The 21,999-nt window shown below is 42.2% G+C and overlaps 3 pseudogenes; all 3 read left to right on the top strand.

Annotated features, from left to right (window-relative positions):
• The first annotated feature begins 5,742 nt into the window (after window positions 1-5,742).
• On the top strand, window positions 5,743-6,038 carry LOC149276657 (Nuclear RNase P; annotated as a pseudogene).
• Window positions 6,039-7,949: 1,911 nt separating this feature from the next.
• Window positions 7,950-8,249, top strand: LOC149276656 (Nuclear RNase P; annotated as a pseudogene).
• Window positions 8,250-14,184: 5,935 nt separating this feature from the next.
• On the top strand, window positions 14,185-14,494 carry LOC149276655 (Nuclear RNase P; annotated as a pseudogene).
• The last annotated feature ends 7,505 nt before the right edge of the window (window positions 14,495-21,999 follow it).

Here is a 21,999-nt window from a genome sequence, read left to right as displayed (position 1 = left end):
AGATAGTCCATTAAAACCACTAGGATGAATCATTCTAGGTAAATGGCTACAAGATAACGCCTTATATGATGTATGGTGTTGTTGCAACGCCTCAGAAAGAGACTTCTCTCACTTCTCTCAGAGACATAACTCCTATGCTAGAATAGATATGTTTCTCTTGAAATCTAGCTCCATAAGTGAAGTATTCTCCTGCAAAATAAAAAACATTTCAGATCATGCACCAGTACTTCTTGAAATTAAAACTGTGGCCTTTCCAAGTAATACGCCCTCCTGGAAAAACAATACTTTTATCCTATCTAATCCTGATTCACATAAGGTAATAAAAGATAACTTAGAAGAATTCTTCAAATTTAATGCTTGGTCAGTAGACAATCCTGTCACTGTATGGAGGTCTCATAAGGCCTTTTCCAGGGGCATCATCTTACAACAAACATTTCGGTTTAATAAACTCCATAAAAAAGAACTTGCGGAAACTTTGAAAAAATTAGAAACCCTCGAAAGTAAACACAAACTCGATAATTCATACAATACATTGCAATCTCTTACAGATATCAGACTTAAACTACACGAACTAATGCTTAAAAATCACATTAAAACCTTTTAAAAAGGTGGAAGCTAAATATTACAGCGACTTTAATAAACCAACCAAACTGATGGCTAACAAAACTAAAGGAGTAAGGGTCCAACATAGAATAGGTCACCTTGTAGATGACATATCAAAAGAAAAAATGCTAAATCCAATCGACATAGCTAACACAATAGCGGAATATTACAAAAAATTATATAACCTGAAAGACGACCCTTTAACCCCTCAACCTACTCACGAGCAGTATTCCCAATATTTAGCTGAACGCCAACTACCTAAAATTGTTTCAAATCTCCGATCTTCCTTAGAAGCACCATTTTCGGAAGAAGAAATTGAATCAGCTATAAAATCATTACAAACTGGAAAATCACCAGGCCCTGATGGATTTTCCTCAGAGTACTACAAACTTTTTGATTAATACCCCACTTAACCAAATCTTGGCTACTCGACTGCAAGAAGTGATCCCTGTGCTGGTCCATCCGGACCAGGTTGGATTCACCAAGGGCAGACAGTCCTCTGATGGGACAAGAAGGGTCATTGACCTAGTCTCTTGGGCTGAGTACAAAAAGACGCCTTCTCTGCTTATCTCTTTAGACGCAGAGAAGGCGTTTGATAGACTACACTGGGATTATGTAAAAACCGCTCTCTCACACTATGACATCCCAGATGATTTGATCAAGGCTATCTTCTCTTTATATTCTGGACCTTCTGCTAGTGTCCAATGTAATGGTATTTTTTCTAATACCTTCCAGATCACCAATGGAACTAGACAGGGATGTCCCTTGTCCCCCTTGTTATTTATCCTAGCTATAGAGCCTTTGGCTGTCAGAAACAACCAGAAAATTAAGGGCATTGATCCTCAATAGGCACTCACAAAATCAGTTTATTTGCTGATGATGTTCTAATGATAATTTCTAATCCATTGGAATCCATACCGGAGATCCAGAAGGAATTAGATAGATTTGGCCACACATCTTATTACAAGGTAAACCAAAGTAAGTCCCATATTCTAAGTATAAGTACAAGCAAATTGACCAAACTCAATTTACAAAATTTTTTTAATTATGTTTGGAATCCCAAATCCATAACTTATTTAGGTGTAGAAATCGCCTCGGACAAACTCACTATGATTAAAAGAAAATTCCCAAAACTGTTGGATAGTTTGCAAAAAGAGATTGACGTGCTACAAACCCAAGAATGGAGTTGGTTTAGCCGACTAGCCCTATATAAGATGCTTCTGCTCCCAAAATTATTATATAAATTTAGAGCGCTACCGATTCATATCCCTCTTAATATATTGAAAAAATTTCAATCTCAAGTTTCAAAGTTTATTTGGCGACAACTAAAACCTAGAGTTTCCTTACAAATACTCACCAAAAAGGTAAAGAATGGAGGCATAGCTATTCCTAACATTATTGCCTACTATAGAGCCAACCTTTTAAAACAATCCTTGAACTGGATACAGAATAGTAACTCACAAAAACCATGGGTCCAAATTGAATCCGCCACTCTACAAATAACTGATTGGTCACAACTAATTTTGAATTTAGCTAAATTGACAGATATGCCCAGGTTGTGTATTCTCACAGTAAGTGCAGCTATGGAGGCTTGGAGATCTCAGACGTCGATAGATCGTGGTAACACAAATGTCGTTGAACATGACTTGGGAATTGTCTCCCTAAAACATTTTGCAGGTCTCAAAAATATTTCTTCTTGGGCAAATAAAGGTATTACATCATTGAGTAAAGTTGTGGTTGATGACAAATTGATAGATTTTGACTCCCTTAGAACACAATTTAATCTTACCAAGAAAGATAGGTCTTTATATAAGTCTTTAGAGAAACTTTGGGAAAAATACCCTGTTACCAGAGTGCACCTTCCCCAGTACTTGTCTGACTTGTTAAACCCGAACTACACAGATATTACTGCAAAAATGTTTAAATCAATATATGAATTTTTCAATTGTGACTCGATACCAGAACTACTCCCTCACCATAAGAAATGGGAAACTGACCTGAACAAGATATTGACCCTGGATAAATGGTGTAAAGCATTGTCTTTATTTAAGAAGGCCACTATATGCACCAATCACAGAGAACAGTTGTACAAGATGACAACAAGATGGTACCACACTCCAGTGAAACTACATTGTTATTATGAGTCTTGTTCGGACGAATGCTGGAGAGGGTGCGGTCAAAGGGGGTCTCTAATCCATATTTTCTGGAACTGCCCTAAGTTGAATAAATTGAAAGAAGACTTAAACACGTTAATTAATATAGTAGTGGGGAAACCAATAGTAATTACTCCTGAATCAGCATTACTGAATATAGGTATAGATAAATTGAACTGTCTTGTCCAATTCCCGACAAGTCATATTTTCATTGCATACCGAACCTTGCTTGCGAAACTCTGGAAGACTGCAGTTATACCGGATATTAAAGATTTCATAAACATTGTATCTAAAAATTACATAAATGAACAGATATATGCATGGAGCTCAGGTAGGAATAACAGAATGCTCTTCATGTGGAATACATGGCTGAAACACTTCCCTAAACAATAGATTACACCAGGGGCCAAATGCGGCCTGCGAGACCTCGAGGTACGGCCCGCGTAAGATCGGCAGCCAGGGCAGCCGATCTTACGCGGGCCGTATGTCAAGCCCTGCTACAACAAGAGCCCTGCTACTAACCAGTGGGGGGGTCTTTTGTACTGCAAAGAGAAAGCGGAACCCAGCAGAGTTCACGTGACATCACATGACTCTGCTCCAGTCCTTCTTCCTCTGTGCAGTACCAGAGAACGCAGAGGGAGGCCGCGCCCCCTGCTGAAGTCTGTGAGCGGCATCGATGAGCTGCAGTGCAGGTAAGGGGGTGGGGAGGGTGTTTGAATGAGTATGCGTGATTGAGGGAATTAATCTGTGAATGAATGAGTATATGAATGAATGAGTATATGAATGAATGAGTGTGTGTGTGATATCATGGATGTGTAAGTGCTGGAACCTAGGCATGATGGGACTGTGATTGCTGTTAGCAATCACACTCCTATCATGCCAGGTCAGCCAGTACATGCTGAAACTTAGCTAGCTGCCCACCTTGTGTATTGATGCTGCCAGCAGTATGGGGTCTGCACATCACTTACAGCCACCCTGTACCAGCATGTACTGGCTGACTTGGCATGATAGGAGTATGATTGCTAACAGCAATCACAGCAAGCACAGTCCCATCCTGCCTAGGTACCAGCATTTACTGGTTGCCTGCCTGGGTATGATAGGAGTGTGATTGCTGTTATATTGCTAAATTTTTTGTCCAATTGTGGTGTGTTAATTACTTTTATAAAAAATGTGAGTTTTTAGTATTATTTTTAAAGGTGGGGGGTCATTTTTGGTTTTGGCTAAGTGAATGTTTTGGTCCAGAAGTTTCATTTCGGTGCATCCCTAGAATAAATAGAACTATTTCATTTTTAATTATCCTGAATTTGTAGTCACAACACTTTCTAGGCCCAGAAATCAGTGAGAGGAAAAGTAAAGGTTTTTTTAATCTGCATATTTTATTAAAGGCCATATTTTCTCACAGCGAAAAATGAGTGCCCTCGCACGTATACAATTCTGATGAAGTGGCCCACTGCAGAAAAAACTTGGACACCCTTGGATTACACTATTTACTATAGTTAAAACGAATAATTCATTATCACAAATTGGAGCGGACAAGACACTGGATACGTGAAAACTGATGTGCATCGAGGATTGGTCAAGAGGTGAGATTTGATTAACAGATAGAAATACAGGTAAAATTCTCTATTTTGTTACAGTTTGTTGTGCACGTTGCACTTTTTGATTTAAAAAAACGACACTATTTACATTCTTATGACACATAATTACACGACTTTCTTATTCTTATAATAATATGTTGACAACATTAAAAAAAATAAAAAAAATAAAAATTGAGAATAAGCTGGACCTCCTACCCATATCCTGCAAAAGAAGTTCCAAGTAGCTGGAGTCAAAAAGTTCACAGATATGTTCATACTCTACTGGTGGTACTTCAGGTAACTCAGTATGTTCAAATCAGTTATTGCTTTCAATGGTGACATACACTGTTGACTTCATATTAGAGACAATCTTGATCGTGCTAAGGTTTGCGATAAAGTGTGATGCTGTTTTCCTGCAACCCAGCTAAAACCAAGTTGATAAAAACGCAGAAGCCCTCATTGCATATAATACCAGTGGTTAATAGGCCGAGGCACTTATAGGGTGAATGGGGGAATTCTCAGCGTCACACGTTTTTGTGCTAGCACCTTAAATTCTACTCTCATCTAATAATACCTGAGCATCTTAATTAGTGCTTTTTTACTGGTATGTCACAGCTGAATTGCATGCCTTCATTATGTTGAATTCATATTTTTATCTTCGGAAATTCTGTAACTTTCATAAGAACAATAATAAGAACTATTTTGATGCCACCGTTAGTGAGTCACTACAGTAGAACTTTTGTGATTTATAATTGAAGGATTAATATTTAAATAATCTCGGCTCAGCTTCCCGAGTGTGGTGATAAAATAGCTTATGCAACAGTGAGTGAGAGACAAAAAAATATGACTTTGTACTTTTGGTTTTTTTAAAAATACTACTCCCTTCCTCAAACAACTATATATTAATTGTGGAACAAACCAGAGTTCTTCTCATTTATTTGTTCTGAATTTAGGTTTTGCCTTCCATCTAAAGACCTTATGAAAGAAACTGTATTATTTTGTAAAGGGTATTTATACAGATAACAAAAATATTAAAACAAGGTTTAAAAACAAAAACAAAAAAAAACAAACAAAAAAAAACCCACTAGGATGCAATATAGGTTTCTGACCCTTACAAAAATGTAAAGGCACTCCTGCCCACCCAGCTGCCAGTTTTAATGACACCACCACTAAGCCTCTTTAAAATATGCAATTATGCAAATGAAAACAATCTAACCTTACCATTCCATAGTTTTAGGCTTGCAAAATCTAATGAAAACAAGTATACGCATTTGAATGTTTATTGGCAACTTGATCAAGGTACGTAAAATACACTTTTGGTTGCCTTTGGTAGGGGAGCAGTTGTGTCACCCTATGTTAGAATTCAAGAACATTCCTGGGGTTCATATAGATTTTTCTACAACAAATGTGGAGAAAAGATTAGTGCTGAGGTTCCTAGCTGAGTGCTATTGGTTACTCATTGAAATTGACCTTGGGGAAGGTCTGAGACAAGAGCCCTTTGCTGCCCTCACAGGGCATTGCTTGATCCAAGCCAGTGAGTTCCCATCAACCATCTGGCTGCTCTTGGAATGCACAAGACATAGTCACCAAATCTGATGATTTGGGCTGCAGATTTGAAAGTGGCTCATGGCTAGCAATTTCAAGTCCAATGACTAAGAGGAAGCAGGTAAGAGTTTCCCAACCCAATTCAGACTACTCTTTCTCCAATACTTTTATGAGTCGTTCCTATTCATTGAAACCAAAAACTGTTTAACTTGTATTAAAACCTATAGTCGAATTTAGAATTTAACACTAAATGAATCAAAACTAGACTTGGGCACCAGGGGGCTCTTCGTCTTCATTAAAAAAAAAAATCTTCGTATTCCGGGAATATTCACCCGGGCGAATATTCGTGAACATTCTTCGTGTTCGTTTTTTCTTCTTTTTTTCCAGTTAAGGGGTTAATACGGGGTTAACGCGTTCTGCAGCAGCTCTGGCGCCAGTAGTTTAAATGTGCGTATGAGCAACTCTATTGGTCACCAGCAGGGGGCCTCCTGCTGAAGACCAATTAGCACACTACCATATATAGCTAATATAGTCTCGGGCAGAATATTATGCTACTCAATGTAAAACCAACAGAGGGCAGCATTCTGTCCTGAAGATATACTGTATTTGCCCGATTATAAGACAAGGTTTTTTCTAGAGCTAATGCTCTGAAAAATACCCCTCGTCTTATAATCGAGGTAGTCTTATAATCAGACCTCAAATAGGTCTGACTATGAGACTAAGATCCAGATCCCCCGCAGCGATGCAGGGGACCTGGATCTTCCTCCTGTGTTATGCACCCCCAACTTACCGGTGCTTCTGAGTCCCCGGTGCTTAGTCCGGGCAGCGAGTAGAGTTCTACGCGATTCACGTAGACAACCTCCGCTCAAGCGCGTAGAGCTCTACATGCTGCCCGGACTAAGCACCGGGGACTCAGAAGCACCGGTAAGTTTGGAGGAGGGAGGGGGATGGAGTGTTAAATGGGTGGGGGCATAAGGCATTTCTGGAGGCAGAGTGCTCCGTGAAATTCCTTTTAACGCCCTTAATGCCACTCTGCCTCCAGAAATGCCTTTTAACCCTCTATGCGCCACTCTGCCTCCTGAAATGCCTTATACCTCCCTATATGCCACTCTGCCCCATAATATGCCTTTTAACCCCCAAAATGCCAGAGGGGTATAAGGCATTTCTGGGGCAGAGTGGCAAGCCTGGGGGCAGATGTGCATAACTGGGGGGGCAGGTTGAAAAAAGGAAATAAAAACAAAACCAACATATTTTTCTCAATCATAGCTTTTATTAAAAAACAATTGTTCACATAGTTTACATGAATTAACATTTACTGGTAAAACTTTTTTCCTATAGGGTCTTCTTATATTCAGGCTTTTTCTTTTTTTCATTAATTAATATTCAGATTTGGGGGGGGTCGTCTTATAATCGAGCAAATACGGTATTAGCCATATGTGGTAGTGTGTTCAATTTCATTTATTAATTATTTAAATAAAATATATTCCCATCCGCTGGTCTCCCCGCTGCAACAGTTAAATGCCCGCACTCGCGAACATTAATTCTGTCGAACTTGCAAACTCTTTTTTTCTATTTATTTGGGGGGGGGGGGGGTTGTATTAAACTGTTAGACGAAAGGATCATGGGAATAAATTTTATTTGAATAAATGCAAATGAGCACACTGCCACATATGGCTAATATATGTTCGGACAGAATGCTGCCCTCTATTGGTTATACATTGAGTAGCATTGTTCCATATGCTTGAAATCCAAAGTTATTATGCTACTTAATGTATCTAACCAACAGAGGGCAGCATTCTGTCCGAACATATATTAGCCATATATGCTAGTTTGCTCATTTGCATTTATTCAAATAAAATATTTTCCCATGATCCTTTCATCTAACAGTTTAATTAAAAAAAAAAAATAAATAGAAAAAGAGAGTTTGCAAGTTCGACAGAATTAATGTCCGCGAGTGCATTTGAATGTTTATTGGCAGCTTGATCAAGGTACGTAAAATACACTTTTGGTTGCCTTTGGTAGGGGGAGCAGTTGTGTCACCCTATGTTGGTAGGATGTCTACAACAAACATGAAGAAATGCTTAGTGCTGAGGTTCCTAGCTGAGTACATTGGTTACTCATTGAAATTGACCTTGGAGACAAGAGCCCTTGGCTGCCCTCACAGGGCATTGCTTGATCCAAGCAAGTGAGTTCTCATCAACCATCTGGCTGCTCTTGGAATGCACAAGACATAGTCACCAAATCTGGTGAAGTTCACTATGGATGCTTGGGCTGCAGATTTGAAAGTGGCTCATGGCTAGCAATTTCAAGTCCAATGATTAAGAGGAAGCAGGTAAGAGTTTCCCAACCCAATTCAGACTACTCTTTCTCCAATACTTTTATGAGTCGTTCCTATTCATTGAAACCAAAAACAGTTTAATTTGTAAAACCTATAGTTGAATTTAGAATTTAACACTAAATGAATCTAAACAATTTTTAGTTTTGATTTTTTCTAAACCTTTGATTTTTATATTGCATTCTTAATACTTTGTTTTTAAAAGGGAAAAAAGAATTCTGAACAGTAGTCTAAATCCAATATATTCACAGACACTAAGCCTCTTTAAAATATGCAATTATGCAAATTCAAACCTTCTAACCTTAACATTCCATTGAGGTATGCGCGACCAACCCGCAACCAAGATGGACACTTAAGTCCAGAGCTCTGGCACAGCTAGCCCCGTTTTATGGTTCAGTTCACCGGCTACACACCATCATGGGCAAAAAATAAAATAGATCCAGCAACACCCCCAAAACCGTCGGGGTCGAAAGAAAAACTGACACTTACCTCGGTGCGCTCTTACTTCGTGGCATCTTCGGCTCACGACTCCCGCGATTCCCCTCATGGGGCTCCTTCCTCGCCAGCAAGCGCTCTCAGCGATGTGGACGCAGATGACTCCCGAGATCTGCAGCCATCCTTTCCACGCTCGCCAAATCAGCAACGGCAGGAAAAGATTGACTCTTTATCTACAAAAGATGATATAACTGCTATTATAGCCAGAGCTACACAGGGGATCCATGTGAGTTTGGCGGAAATTTAAAATGACATACGCCATATTGGGGACCGTGTGGTCGTGCTAGAAGACGAACAACCTAAAATATGCAACACAGTTGACCTACTCACGAATCAACTGAAAGTTCAATCTGATACACTTATACAACTCGCGAGGAAGTTGGAGGACTTGAACAACAGAGGACACCGCAATAATTTACGAGTGCGGGGCATACCGGAATCGATGCCCCACACCAAATTGATACCCACGTTACAAACGATACTTAACGTCCACCGGATACGGCCATTCTGTTTGATAGAGCACACAGAGCCCTTAGGCAGAAACCTACCGGATCCTCCCCACCCAGAGATGTCATCTGTTCCATGCAAAATTACCCCCTCAAAGAAGAAATTATGCGACTCTACAGAGACACCGCTTCTCTCTCCTGGGAATCAAATCCCATCACCATCTTCCAAGATCTCTCTCCGCTAACGTTGCAGGCACAGAGCCTCCTACGACCTGTTACTCAGGCCCTGCGTGAGGCCCACATACCCTACCAGTGGGGATTCCCTTTCGCTTTAATTGTCCGGAGGGGCACGTCCACACACCTGATCCGCCAACCTTTTACAGAAGCCCTAGAACTGCCACACTGCAAAATCACAGACTGGGAACCCACCTTCTCTACACCCATGAATCTGACAGACCCATCGAAAACCTGGTCGCCGAGACCCCAACGTAGGAAGCGGCAGAAGAATCAGGATGCCTCGTGAGAAGGGGACCACATCGTGTTTCCCGAAATGGAGGACGGTACACGACATACACGTCTCCCAATAGATGGGTCTACCTTTATCCCGTCACGAACAACTGGAATTCGGTATCTTACTGTTTTATTTTGTTTTATTTGACGTACTTTTTCCTGCACCACTTTGGTAGTCCCTGTTATATTTTTCCCTTCTAAGGGCGTGGTTGGGCAACTACTCGTGTTCCATATTTTAGTCTGCCCCTCCACCATATTAACGATTCTTTAGGGAACACCCCTGCCGCGGCATCTAGAGTCATTGTATATGCTCGTTTTCTTGTTCTTTTGTTATGTTTATGGTTGTACAGTTTTATTTGTTAGACCCTCTTATTTCCGCTCCGAGGGTGCTGCACACTTTCAAGGGTCTTTCTGGATGTCCTTGCCATGACACTTGACAGGATCAAGATCACCTATTTAAATGTCAGAGGTTTAAACAAACCGCAACAACGGTCTAAATTACTACGTATATTACAATCACATAAAACGCACATTGCATTTCTACAGGAAACGCACTTCAAAGCAACCAACGAATTTAAGCTTACCAATAGACACTATGCGCACGCATTCTATGCTAGCGCCCCGGATTCCAAGACTAAAGGAGTTGCGATAGTCGTACACAAATCCATCCCATTTAGACTGTTGGATATCTGGAGGGACCCTGACGGTAGGGCCATTTTCATAAAATGTTATATAGGTGCCCTGAAGGTGTCCCTGGGCAATGTCTACTCACCCAATCGATCCCAGGCCTCTTTTCTATGCCATATGATCAGCAAATTTGGTGGTTTTCAGGAGGGCATTAATATCTTTGGGGGGATCTTAATATGATCTTAGATCCACTTCGGGACTCTTCATCCCAGAGATCGCATATCCCATTTTCCAGCATTAAAAAAGTCAAGCGACTCCTCCATCAATTGGTGGATACCTGGAGACTCCTCTATCAATTGGTGGATACCTGGAGATCGCAACACCCCTCCACCAAAGACTACACTTGTTACTCACCTGTCCATATTAGTTACACGAGAATTGACAGCTTATTTCTCTCCCACCATCAATTACTACATTTACATGACTCAGATATAGGGATTCAGTCTATCAGCGATCATGCACTGATACACTTTACGCTCAAACTTACACACCTCACGAACAAGCAGTGGTGCTGGAGACTGAATGAGAATATCCTTGGCAATCCTTCCCATGTGGAGGACTTGTGGACACAATTAAGTAACTATTTTGCAAATAATGTAACTGGTGACTTAGCCTTCCCAGTTGTATGGGAAGCACATAAACCGGTAATACAAGGCTACTTCATATGAATAGGTTCCACTCTCAAAAAACTGAAACTCGCCAATGTGCTGGCGATCAACTCGAACGATCACACAAACTGACCCTGGCACCGGAAATCCTGCCCCAACTACACACCCTCAGGGATCAGCTGGCCTCCCTCTTTGATAACACCACTAAACGACACTTCTTACTGGCCAAAAAGATGTTTCACGAACTGGGTGACAAACCAGGCAAATTACTAGCGAGAGCTCTTCGCACCCAAAGAGCCTCTTCATACATACCTAAAATTAAGACCTCGGATGGCTCTTCCCACTACGAATCCCATGCCATTTCCCGATGTTTCCACTCTTACTATTCAGCACTTTATAATTTAACCCCACAAGGTGACACTGACCCCAAATTCTTGGACCAATTTGATGCATATTTGGCCAAATACCTCCCACGCCGACTAGGTCCTGAAGCCAAACTCGCCTTGAACGCCCCGATAACGGGTGATGAAATTTTAGAAGCTTTAAAATTAACTCCTAAGGGCAAGAGTCCGGGACCTGACGTCTACTATAGTAAATTCTTCGCAGTCTTGGGCCCTCATCTAGTGACTTCATTTAACTCTTTAGCCAACGGGGCGACACACATCTAGCTCACATTTCGGTGATACCTAAACCTAACAGAGATGTGGAATCATGCGCTAACTACCGCCCAATATCTCTAATAAATACAGACTTGAAGCTTTTGGCCAAAGTGATGGCACTTTGTTTGCAGCTTTATATACCATCATTAATACATAAGGATCAGGTCGGTTTCGTTCCAGGGAGGGAGGCCAGAGACAATTCCATCCGGATACTAAAGATCATTACACATGCTAATCAGTTTATGGATGCCGAAAAGGCGTTTGATAGGGTGGCGTGGCCCTTTCTATTTCGGGTTTTACAGACTCTCGGCATCGGGGAGAATTTTATGAACCAGGTCAAAGCGTTATATACTGACCCCTCAGCTCAGATAAAAATCAATGGCATCCTTTCAGACAAACTATCTGTAAGCAATGGTACCCGCCAAGGTTGCCCATTATCCCCATTACTGTTCTTCTTAATTATGGAACTGTTAGCCCAAGCACTGAGAGACAATGTCTCTATCACAGGCATTACAATTGCAGGCTCCACACACAAAATCGCAATCTACGCTGACGACATGCTATGCTTGCTCACCCAGCCACTCACTTCGCTCCTGCAGGTTATTATGGAATTAAACCATTTAAAAACCCTTTCCAACTACCAAATTAATTTGCCTATCGACTGACCTAAAGACCGACATGATTCGAACTTTTCCCTTTAAATGGCAAGATTCTGCCTTTCACTATCTCGGCCTATGGATCCCTGCTGATCTTTCCCTAATTCGACAACTTAACTATACGACATTGCTATCCTCAGTGATTGATGATCTTTTATACCTCTTCCAATGTTTACCGATTTTCCTGCCCGGTCCTTCTAAAGGGCGTGTCATAGAGTCTTCATGAATTATGTGTGGGGTGGTAGTAAACCTTGATTATCGTTTGCCCATTTAACCAGACCTAGGCTTTCCGAACATTGAGTGGTATTGGATGGCGGCCCATTTGCGGAGAGTGCTGGAGTGGTCAGTGGAGGCACCCAAACTTTGGATATCCATGGAGTACTCCTTTTTTCTTAACCACATTTCTGCCGCTCCTTGGCTGCCAGAGAAATTTAAGGGGCTTACTTTACATACGCATCCCACCATTTCGGCAACGCTAAAGGTTCTCAAGCGTATCGCTGTGAACACAGGGCTTACCTCCATACCTGGTCCACATTTTTCACTGACTCACAATCAGGATCTTAACAGACATCTCAGTAATGAACTCATAGCGACTCTGACACCGCTACATCAGACAACTCTTAGGCTTTACCACATTCTCCTCCCTGACCGTTTCTGTCCTCTTAAAGAGTTACTCCGACGGGACTCACCACCCTTTCATTTGGCTAGCAATTTCAAGTCCAATGACTAAGAGGAAGCAGGTAAGAGTTTCCCTACCCAATTCAGACTACTCTTTCTCCAATACTTTCATAAGTCGTTCCTATTCATTGAAACCAAAAACTGTTTAACTTGTATTAAAACTATAGTCGAATTTAGAATTTAACACTAAATTAATCTAAACTAGACGTGGGCACCAGGGGGCTCTTTGTCTTCGTCAAAAAAAAAAATCTTTGTATTCCGCGAATATTCACCCGTTCCTGCCTTCTCTTCGGGCGAATATTCGTGGACATTCTTCGTGTTTGTTTTTTCTTCTTTTTTTCCGGTTAAGGGGTTAATACAGGGTTAACGCGTACTGCAGCATCTCTGGCGCCAGTAGTTTAAATGTGCGTATGAGCAACTCTATTGGTCACCAGCAGGGGGCCTCCTGCTGACGACCAATGAGCACACTACCATATATAGCTAATATAGTCTCGGGCAGAATATTATGCTACTCAATGTAAAACCAACAGAGGGCAGCATTCTGTCCGAAGATATATTAGCCATATGTGGTAGTGTGTTCATTTTCATTTATTAATTATTTAAATAAAATATATTCCCATGATCCGCTGGTCTCCCCGCTGCAACAGTTAAATGTCCGCACTCGCGGACATTAATTCTGTCGAACTTGCAAACTCTTTTTTTCTATTTATTTGGGGTTTTTTTTGTATTAAACTGTTAGACGAAAGGATCATGGGAATATATTTTATTTGAATAAATGCAAATGAGAACACTGACATATATGGCTAATATATGTTCGCACAGAATGCTGCCCTCTATTGGTTATACATTGAGTAGCATTGTTCCAAATGCTTGAAATCCAAAGTTATTATGCTACTTAATGTATCTAACCAACAGAGGGCAGCATTCTGCAGCATTAGCCATATATGCTAGTGTGCTCATTTGCATTTATTCAAATAAAATATATTCCCATGATCCTTTCGTCTAACAATTTAATACAAAAAAAAAACCCCAAATAAATAGAAAAAAAGAGTTTGCAAGTTCGACAGAATTAATGTCCTCGAGTGCATTTGAATGTTTATTGGCAGCTTAACCAAGGTACGTAAAATACACTTTTGGATGCCTTTGGTAGGGGAGCAGTTGTGTCACCCTATGTTAGAATTCAAGAACATTACTGGGGTTTATATAGATGGTAGAACGTCTACAACAAACATGGAGAAAAGCTTAGTGCTGAGGTTCCTAGCTGAGTGCATTGGTTACTCATTGAAATTGACCTTGGGGAAGGTCTGAGACAAGAGCCCTTAGCTACCCTCACAGGGCATTGCTTGATCCAAGCAAGTGAGTTCCCATCAACCATCTGGCTGCTCTTGGAATGCACAAGACATAGTTACCAAATCTGGTGAAGTTGACTATGGATGCTTGGGCTGCAGATTTGATAGTGGCTCATGGCTAGCAATTTCAAGTCCAATGATTAAGAGGAAGCAGGTAAGAGTTTCCCAACCCAATTCAGACTACTCTTTCTCCAATACTTTTATGAGTCATTCCTATTCATTGAAACCAAAAACTGTTTAACTTGTATTAAAACCTATAGTCAAATTTAGAATTTAACACTAAATGAATGTAAACTATTTCTTAGAACCTTTGATTTTTATATAGAAATTATTAATATCTTGGGGGGTTTTTTTGTTTTTTTTAAACTCTTTTTATTAATTTTTGAACAAAAACATTGTAACAGAACATCACAGCTACTGTCACAGAGACATTAAGGAACAGTACACAATCCCAGATAAGGGAGACAAGTGACACAATAACATAAAAAGAAAAACAAAAACGAAAACAAGTCCCCCCACAAAACCCAACCAACCCCCCAACAACCATTTAAACCCATGGCAAAGGAAAAAAAAAAAAGAAAAGAAAAAAAAAAAAAGCATATATATATATATATATATGTATATACATGTTGTTCGTCAGTTGTCCAGTCAAACATAGTAACAACTCAGGCGCAAGGGGAAGCGCCTCGAAGTAAGCGGGCATTGAACCATGAGTTATCCTCAAAAGTATGTATAATTTGTGTCTTAAGGGGTTCATCCAACGTTTTAATAAATGTTTCCCATTTCGTAAAAAAATGTTTAGTACCTTTGTCTTTATTAAGGGAAGCATCCAACCAGTCCATTCGAAGCAAATACAACAATTTAGTATGAACTAGGGACAGAGATGGTGGGGACGCCTGTATCCAATGGTGCAAAATAGATTTCCTAGCCACTGCCAAAATTATTCTAATTAATGTCACATCTCTGGACCCCCCCATCCTAACGAGGCCATGAATGGCCGCAGCCGGGTCAATACAATAAGCATCAGTTGATAACTGCCTCAAAAAGGTTTGAATAGTAGTCCAGAAGACACGAATTAGAGGGCAAACCCAAAAATTATGAAACAGGTCAGCACCTGCAAAACCACATTTTGGGCAAGCGTCCACTGGTATTATGCCGATTAAAAATTGTCTATGGGGGGATAAGTAGGCCTGATGCGCTATCTTAAGTTGCATGTCTAGGTAGGAGCTAGCTGGTAATAGTTTACAGGTGGTCAGTGTGCTTTGGAGTAGATCGTCACCCGTGACATCAGGAAAACGTGTGGACCACACTAGTAAACCTTTCGGTAAATAGTCATGGTGAGGTATGGTGTGTATCAGTTTATAGATAAACTTCGTAGACGTCGGAGTAGAAGAAGGTTGCCTAATCTGTCCATCAAGGGGACTGGTCCAGTCCGGCAGTGTGAGAGGGCCCAACTGCGACCTGACTAAACTCAAGTGTGCGAACCAAGGTATGGTAATAGACGCAAGATATCAAGGGCAGAAGCGTCCTGGAGGAATGGTGCAAAAAGGGGGCAATAGTGCGAATCCCCTGTGTCGCCCAGACTCGAAAAACGCTGGATGCCTGTCCATTCTGAAAAATCGGGTTTTGAAGAAAACACTGGAATAAAGAGTATCGCCATTGGAGACCCAAGCGTAGTCTGACCAACTTCCAGGATAGTGGAGTAAAGCAAAGGATTGTCTCTAACATGTGGTGGAAGTTGAGTGGAGGGTGCATGGAGAAGGGCCTGGAGAGCAACAGAGGGGCTAAAACACTGATCCAACTTAAAATCTGTGTAAGTGGTGGAGCAAGAGATCCAGTCCACCGCATATCGATATAAGGCCGCAACATTATAATCCCAAATGAGAGGGAGGTTAAGACCTAATTTTGATTGTTCACGTTGCAAACCAAAGGTCGCGATTTTGGGCTTTTTGTTATTCCAAATAAAACGTCGAAATAAAGTATTTAGAAGTGTCTCATCCACTCGTTTAAGAAAAAGAAGCAAAGACTGAAAGAGATATAGCAATTTGGGGAATGTCACCATCTTAAGAAGGGCTATACTCCCGGAAAAAGAGAGCGGCAATTATTTCCAACCCTGCAATTCCCTTGCGATCTTCCGAACCATAGGTTTATAATTAAAGTTATAGAGGTGAATCGGGTATCTTCACCCCCAGATATAAGAGCGACTTTGATCCCCACTGTATTCCCAGATTAGGCATGCCCGGGGGGGCATCTCAAGGGGCGCAGACAGTGGCGGAACTACCGGGGTCGCAGGGGTCGCGACTGCGACCGGGCCCCGGCGGCAGGGGGGCCCAAGCCAAGGGGCCGGCCGAAATCTTTTTTCCTTTTTTTTTTTTTTTTTTTAAATAAGGCAGGGGCGTCCAACATGCGGCCCGCGGGCCAAATGCGGCCCGCGAGACCTCGAGGTGCGGCCCGCGTAAGATCGACAGCCAGGGCAACCGATCTTGCGCGAGCCGCACCTCAAGCCCTGCTACTTACTTGTGGGAGGGTCTTCTGGACTGCACAGAGGAAGCGGAGTTCACGTGACATCCTACTTCCTCTGTGCTTGAGCAGAGAAGGCAGAGGGAGGCCGCGCCCCCTGCTGAAGTCTCTGAGCGGCATCGAGGAGCTGCAGTGCAGGTAAGGGGGTGGGGAGGGTGTTTGAATGAGTGTGTGTGGTTGAGGGAATGAATCTGTGAATGAATGATTATATGAATAAATGAGTGTGTGTGTGATAGCATGGATGTGTAAGTGCTGGAACCTAGGCATGATGGGACTGTGATTGCTGTTAGCTATCATGCCAAGTCAGCCAGTACATGCTGAAACCTGGCCAGCTGCCCCCCTCGTGTAGTGATGCTGCCAGCACCCTGTACCAGCATGTACTGGCTGACTTGGTATGATAGGAGTGTGATTGCTAACAGCTAACAGCAATCTGCTAACAGATTCTCGCACCCGGGCCCTGAGGCGTCTAGTTACGCCCCTGGGCGCAGACACAAAGCCCGGGACTTAACCTTATTAACGACAAACCCTGTAACCTTCCCGTACGTATCCAACTGGTCAAAAATAAGCGGTATGGTAAGACGCGGGTGAGTAATATAGAGAAGGACACCATCCGCGAATGCATAAGCTTTCAACTGATGGGGACCCACAGCAATACCCGGGATATCGCGAGATAAGAGAAACAACCGTAGCAAAGGATCCAAAGCTAAACTAAAAAGCAGCGGTGAAAGGGGACATCCCTGACGTACACCCCGTTCCATGATAATCCGGGGAGAATCCAACCCATTAGTCGTAATGACCGTGGAGGGATTACAATATAACTGCCGAATTAATGTCAAAAAAGTTTTTCCAAAATGTTGGAATTTTAGAACCCGAAACAAATGAGACCAGGAGACTTGGTCAAATGCCTTTTCAGCGTCTAAACTCAAAATGGTAGGATAGAAATTGGGGTGAAGTGAGGGAGAAGCTAGAGTAGCTGCAATTGCCGCACAGATACCCTGTACCGAGTGCCTCCCCCTTAAAAATCCCAGGTGCTGAGGGCAGATAATGAAAGGCAAGATGGTTTGCAGGCGATCAGCATAGATTTTCTCCAAGATCTTCATGTCTTGGTTGATTAAAGTGATTGGTCTGTAGGAAGTTATTAATGTGGCATCTCTACCCGGCTTAGGTAGTAAGATAGTGCGGGCAGCAGTTAAATTAGCAATGTTAGGCTTATCCTGAATAATGGAATTAAACAACGATGTCAGTGTCCCCTTAATGTGCGGCTGAAGGATTTTATAGAATTTGGCTGGGTAGCCATCGGGACCTGGAGCCCTTTTGTTGTTTAGGGACGATATGATGGACAGGACCTCCGCCTCCAAAATAGGAGCGTCCAAGATGTCTCTGTGGGCTGGGGTAAGCTTGGGCAAAGACGCCCGCCGAGGCAGGCCAATCCCAATATCGAAATCGTCCGGAGCGGCTTTATAAAGAGTGGAGAAATAATCTTGGAAAAGTTTATTAATAATCGTAGGCGACGTCTCAAGTCTATTGAGTGGGGTTTTAATGTGTGTGATGTTATGTCTGGGAACCTTTGGCTTAGCCATAGTTGCTAACAGGCTACCCGATTTGTTTCCCTATTTAAAAAATTGTGCACAAGTATAGTCCATCTGGGACTGAGCTCGAGCCTGTAAAAAGGTATCCAAAAGATCCTTAGTGGTGCGATAACGAGCTTTCGTGACGTCAGTGGGGTCACGGATATAATCCAAATACGCTGCACTCGTATCCTGATTAAGTCTAGTAAATTTATCATTCCAGTCCTTCTTGCGATTAGAAGCGCAGGAGATAATATGGCCTCTCAACACCACCTTCGCAGTTTCCCAAAACAAAGTCGGGTCGTCTGCGTGTTCACAGTTGTTCATCGTTAATAAGGTAGTGAGGAAATCGCCAGTGACGTGTATACGGCGTGACAGAACCCAAACCTAACCGCAAAGTGATAGGGGCGTGATCGGAAATAACAATGTTGTGTATGGAGGGGTAACATGAGGGATAAGAGAGAGGGACACCAAAAAAAAATCTATTCGTGACAGGGAGCAGTGTGCTCTAGAAGCATGAGTGTAATCCCTAGTTGTGGGGTGCGATACCCGCCAAGGATCCACAAGGCATAAATGATGCGTCAATAAGCGGACCCCTGTGAGGTCGGCCGTCTGTAAGTATCAGACACCAGCAAGTGTCTGTTTTAGCAGGGTAGAAGGAGCCCAGAATGCAGGACTACTGGAGGTAACCAGAATAGTCCAGAGGACACAGTAGAAAACTCAGGTAGAGGCAGAACTCAAAATAGCATAAACAGGTAACAGGCCAGGGTCAGGTCCAGGCAGCAAAGTAGCGAAAACAGGTCACAGGCAAGGGTCAGGTCCAGGCGGCGAAGTAGCGTAAACAGGTCACAGGCAAGGGTCAGGTCCAGGCGGCAGGGTAGCATAAACAGGTCACAGGCAAGGGTCAGGTAACAGATCAAATCAGGAAACAAATAGGTGAAGGAGCACAGTACAGGAGACGCTGTGTAGGGCACAGAGCGTCTCAGAATATCTGAGCGCCGACATAAGGGAGCTTGAGGGTTTTATTGAGATCCCAGACGTGGCGTCTGACGTCACGCCTGGATCTCCGCCCTCGGTTCCGCCCCCAACCATCTCTCTCCTGTGAGACGGCACCAGAGGTGCCGCCCCTCCAGGGGAAGCCTCTCTCCCCACTCCTCCCCCTCCCCCCTGCATACTGTGAGCAGGGGGAGAGGAACTTAGGGCGGCGTGCTGGAGCGCCGCCCCCTCCGTGGGGACCAGAGCCGCGTCGCCGGCGTGTCCCCCAGCTCCCCGCGTGGACGCGGGGAGTGAAGAACAGATTGCCCGAGCCGGCGACAGGGACCGGGAGCCTGTCACGAGCAGACGCGGTCTGCCACGGGAGGTAAGTCCCGGACCTTGAATGGCACGTACCGTACGCCGGGCGGTACGTGCCTTACAGTAAGACTCTGTTAGAACCCTGCCTGTCCAGTCTAGAGTCCAGCACAGGGTTAAAATCGCCCCCCACAATAACATCAGAAAAATCTACAGTAGTTAACAAATCAAATAGTTTACAGTAAAAAGATTCGTTGGGGGCATTTGGAGCATAGACATTAACCAAAAGCAAGCGTTTGCGTTCTATCGTAACATCCAATAAGATTTACCTCCCTTGTGGATCAATCACCGTGGAATGCCTGGTAAAATCCAGTGATTTGCGCCACAAGATAGCTACCCCCCTAGATTTTGACTTATAAGAAGCCGAGATACATTGACCAATCCAAGGAGCCTTAAGAGTGCGGCCCTCAACATCTTTCCAGTGAGTTTCCTGCAGGAAAGCCACGTGGGCTCGTAACCTCTGTAAATGAGTGGCTACCAATTTGCGCTTCACCGGGGTATTTAAACCATTGTCATTCCATGAACAGAAGTTCAGCGCATTAGGGCGTGTGGAGTAATTTATCTTTTACAGCGTATATGTGGTATACATCGGCCGCACATCAAGAGAGTTAAAAGTCAGAGGTTTGGAACATCTTGGAAATATTCGCAACAAAAGGTTAAAGCATAACATTCCAAAATTTGTAACAATTGTAACAAGTTCTCCCTCTCAGATTTTCTAATTATTGGCAGAGATCTCGTTTCGCCACACTGGAGAGGAGGAAAAATTAAATATGAACTTTCAAGAAGGGAGACCGAGTTGATATTTCCATTCCAAACATACAAAAAAGGGGGGGTCTGAATACTGACTTAGATATATGAATGATTCATTTATAAAATACATTATTAAGTGAAATGCTTTTAGAGAAGATCTTACAATAAATTATTCATATATTACTTTATTTGTATAAAAATTATAAAACATATATAAAATATTTAATTTATTGAACACTAAAACCAAATTTTAAATATAACGGAATTATTATATTTTTGTGTATACTTTTCCTTAGATATTCTTATAAAGTTATAATTTTAGGGGAAATTTGAATTATATAATGATCATTTTTTTAAATAATTTATAATATATTACATTTAAGAAAGATCTTATTTAAAGATTCATGTATTTTAGTATTAATTATTTAATATTTATGCGGATGATCAACTTATACACTATAGAAGGACGCACAGCGGATATTTAAAACGGACGTACAGGACTCCACAACACGCGGTTTTCTGGCGATTGATTTTATTTGATACGGACCGATTCTCCTGAGGAAGCCGGCACAGCACCGGCGAAACGCGTCGAGGATTATAGGACCACCAAGTGGCTTCTTTGCTGTATTTATTTATCCTGAGCCTATTAGCATAACACTTGGGTTATACCACCACATTCTTTTAAGTGGATCCTGATTTTTACCTTGCGTATAACAGCAGATTTTGCACTCTTGTGGTTTCATTTATTTTTAGATCGCTAGAACAATTCAAAGAACGTTCTGCTACTGGTATTTGAAGAGTCTGAATTTCATCTTCGTTTGTGAGTGGAATATTCACATTTATAAACCCCAATTCTCAGTACATATTGCACTATTATTGTTTTATTCTTTTTCTGGCAAAAATGCTATTACCACTAATTTAGATGGAAACTGATTTTAGCGACTGTTTGAGATTCTTTAACTAAAAATAAAGAAATAAAAAAGAAAAGTTTCCAGGTTTAACAAATTTATTGTTCTTGCTGTTAATCCAAAAGAAGGCAAAAAAAACCCAGTTGTGACTCTTTCCAATTTTGCACAAACTAGGAAAAAAAATGCCTTCTTTACCCCAGAATGACAGTCAGATCTCTGCTTGGGTCAATTATATCCCTGATGGTGTTTATACATTGCTGTGAGTGTGATGCCGCTCTACATCTCCTCCACGCAGTCACACCACTCCTCTTCCTCCTCTCCCCCCTTTTCCTCCTCTTCCTCTTTTATCGTCTCCAGCGGCTTCTTGCTCCATTTTTCTGTCTTTTTTAAGTCTGTGGGTCTCAAAGCCGCCTTCATAGATAAAACGAGAGGGGAGAGCCTGATCCCCGGCCATTTATACAGCAGCAGGTTTTGGGTGCGACATGCTGCGTCCTTGACCAAGGGAATGGGGTACTGTGACAGCCCCGTCATGTCCCTCCAGAGCTGCTCCAGGTTCACGTCCTTATTCAGTTTATAGAGGTCCCGAAGGTCCATGAACTCCA

The sequence above is a fragment of the Sceloporus occidentalis genome, unplaced genomic scaffold (genome assembly GCF_023333645.1).
Source record: "Sceloporus occidentalis isolate IW3139 unplaced genomic scaffold, rSceOcc1.0.p SCAF_232, whole genome shotgun sequence".
Lineage (NCBI taxonomy): Eukaryota > Metazoa > Chordata > Lepidosauria > Squamata > Phrynosomatidae > Sceloporus > Sceloporus occidentalis.
This window is presented reverse-complemented; position numbering and strand designations above follow the sequence as displayed.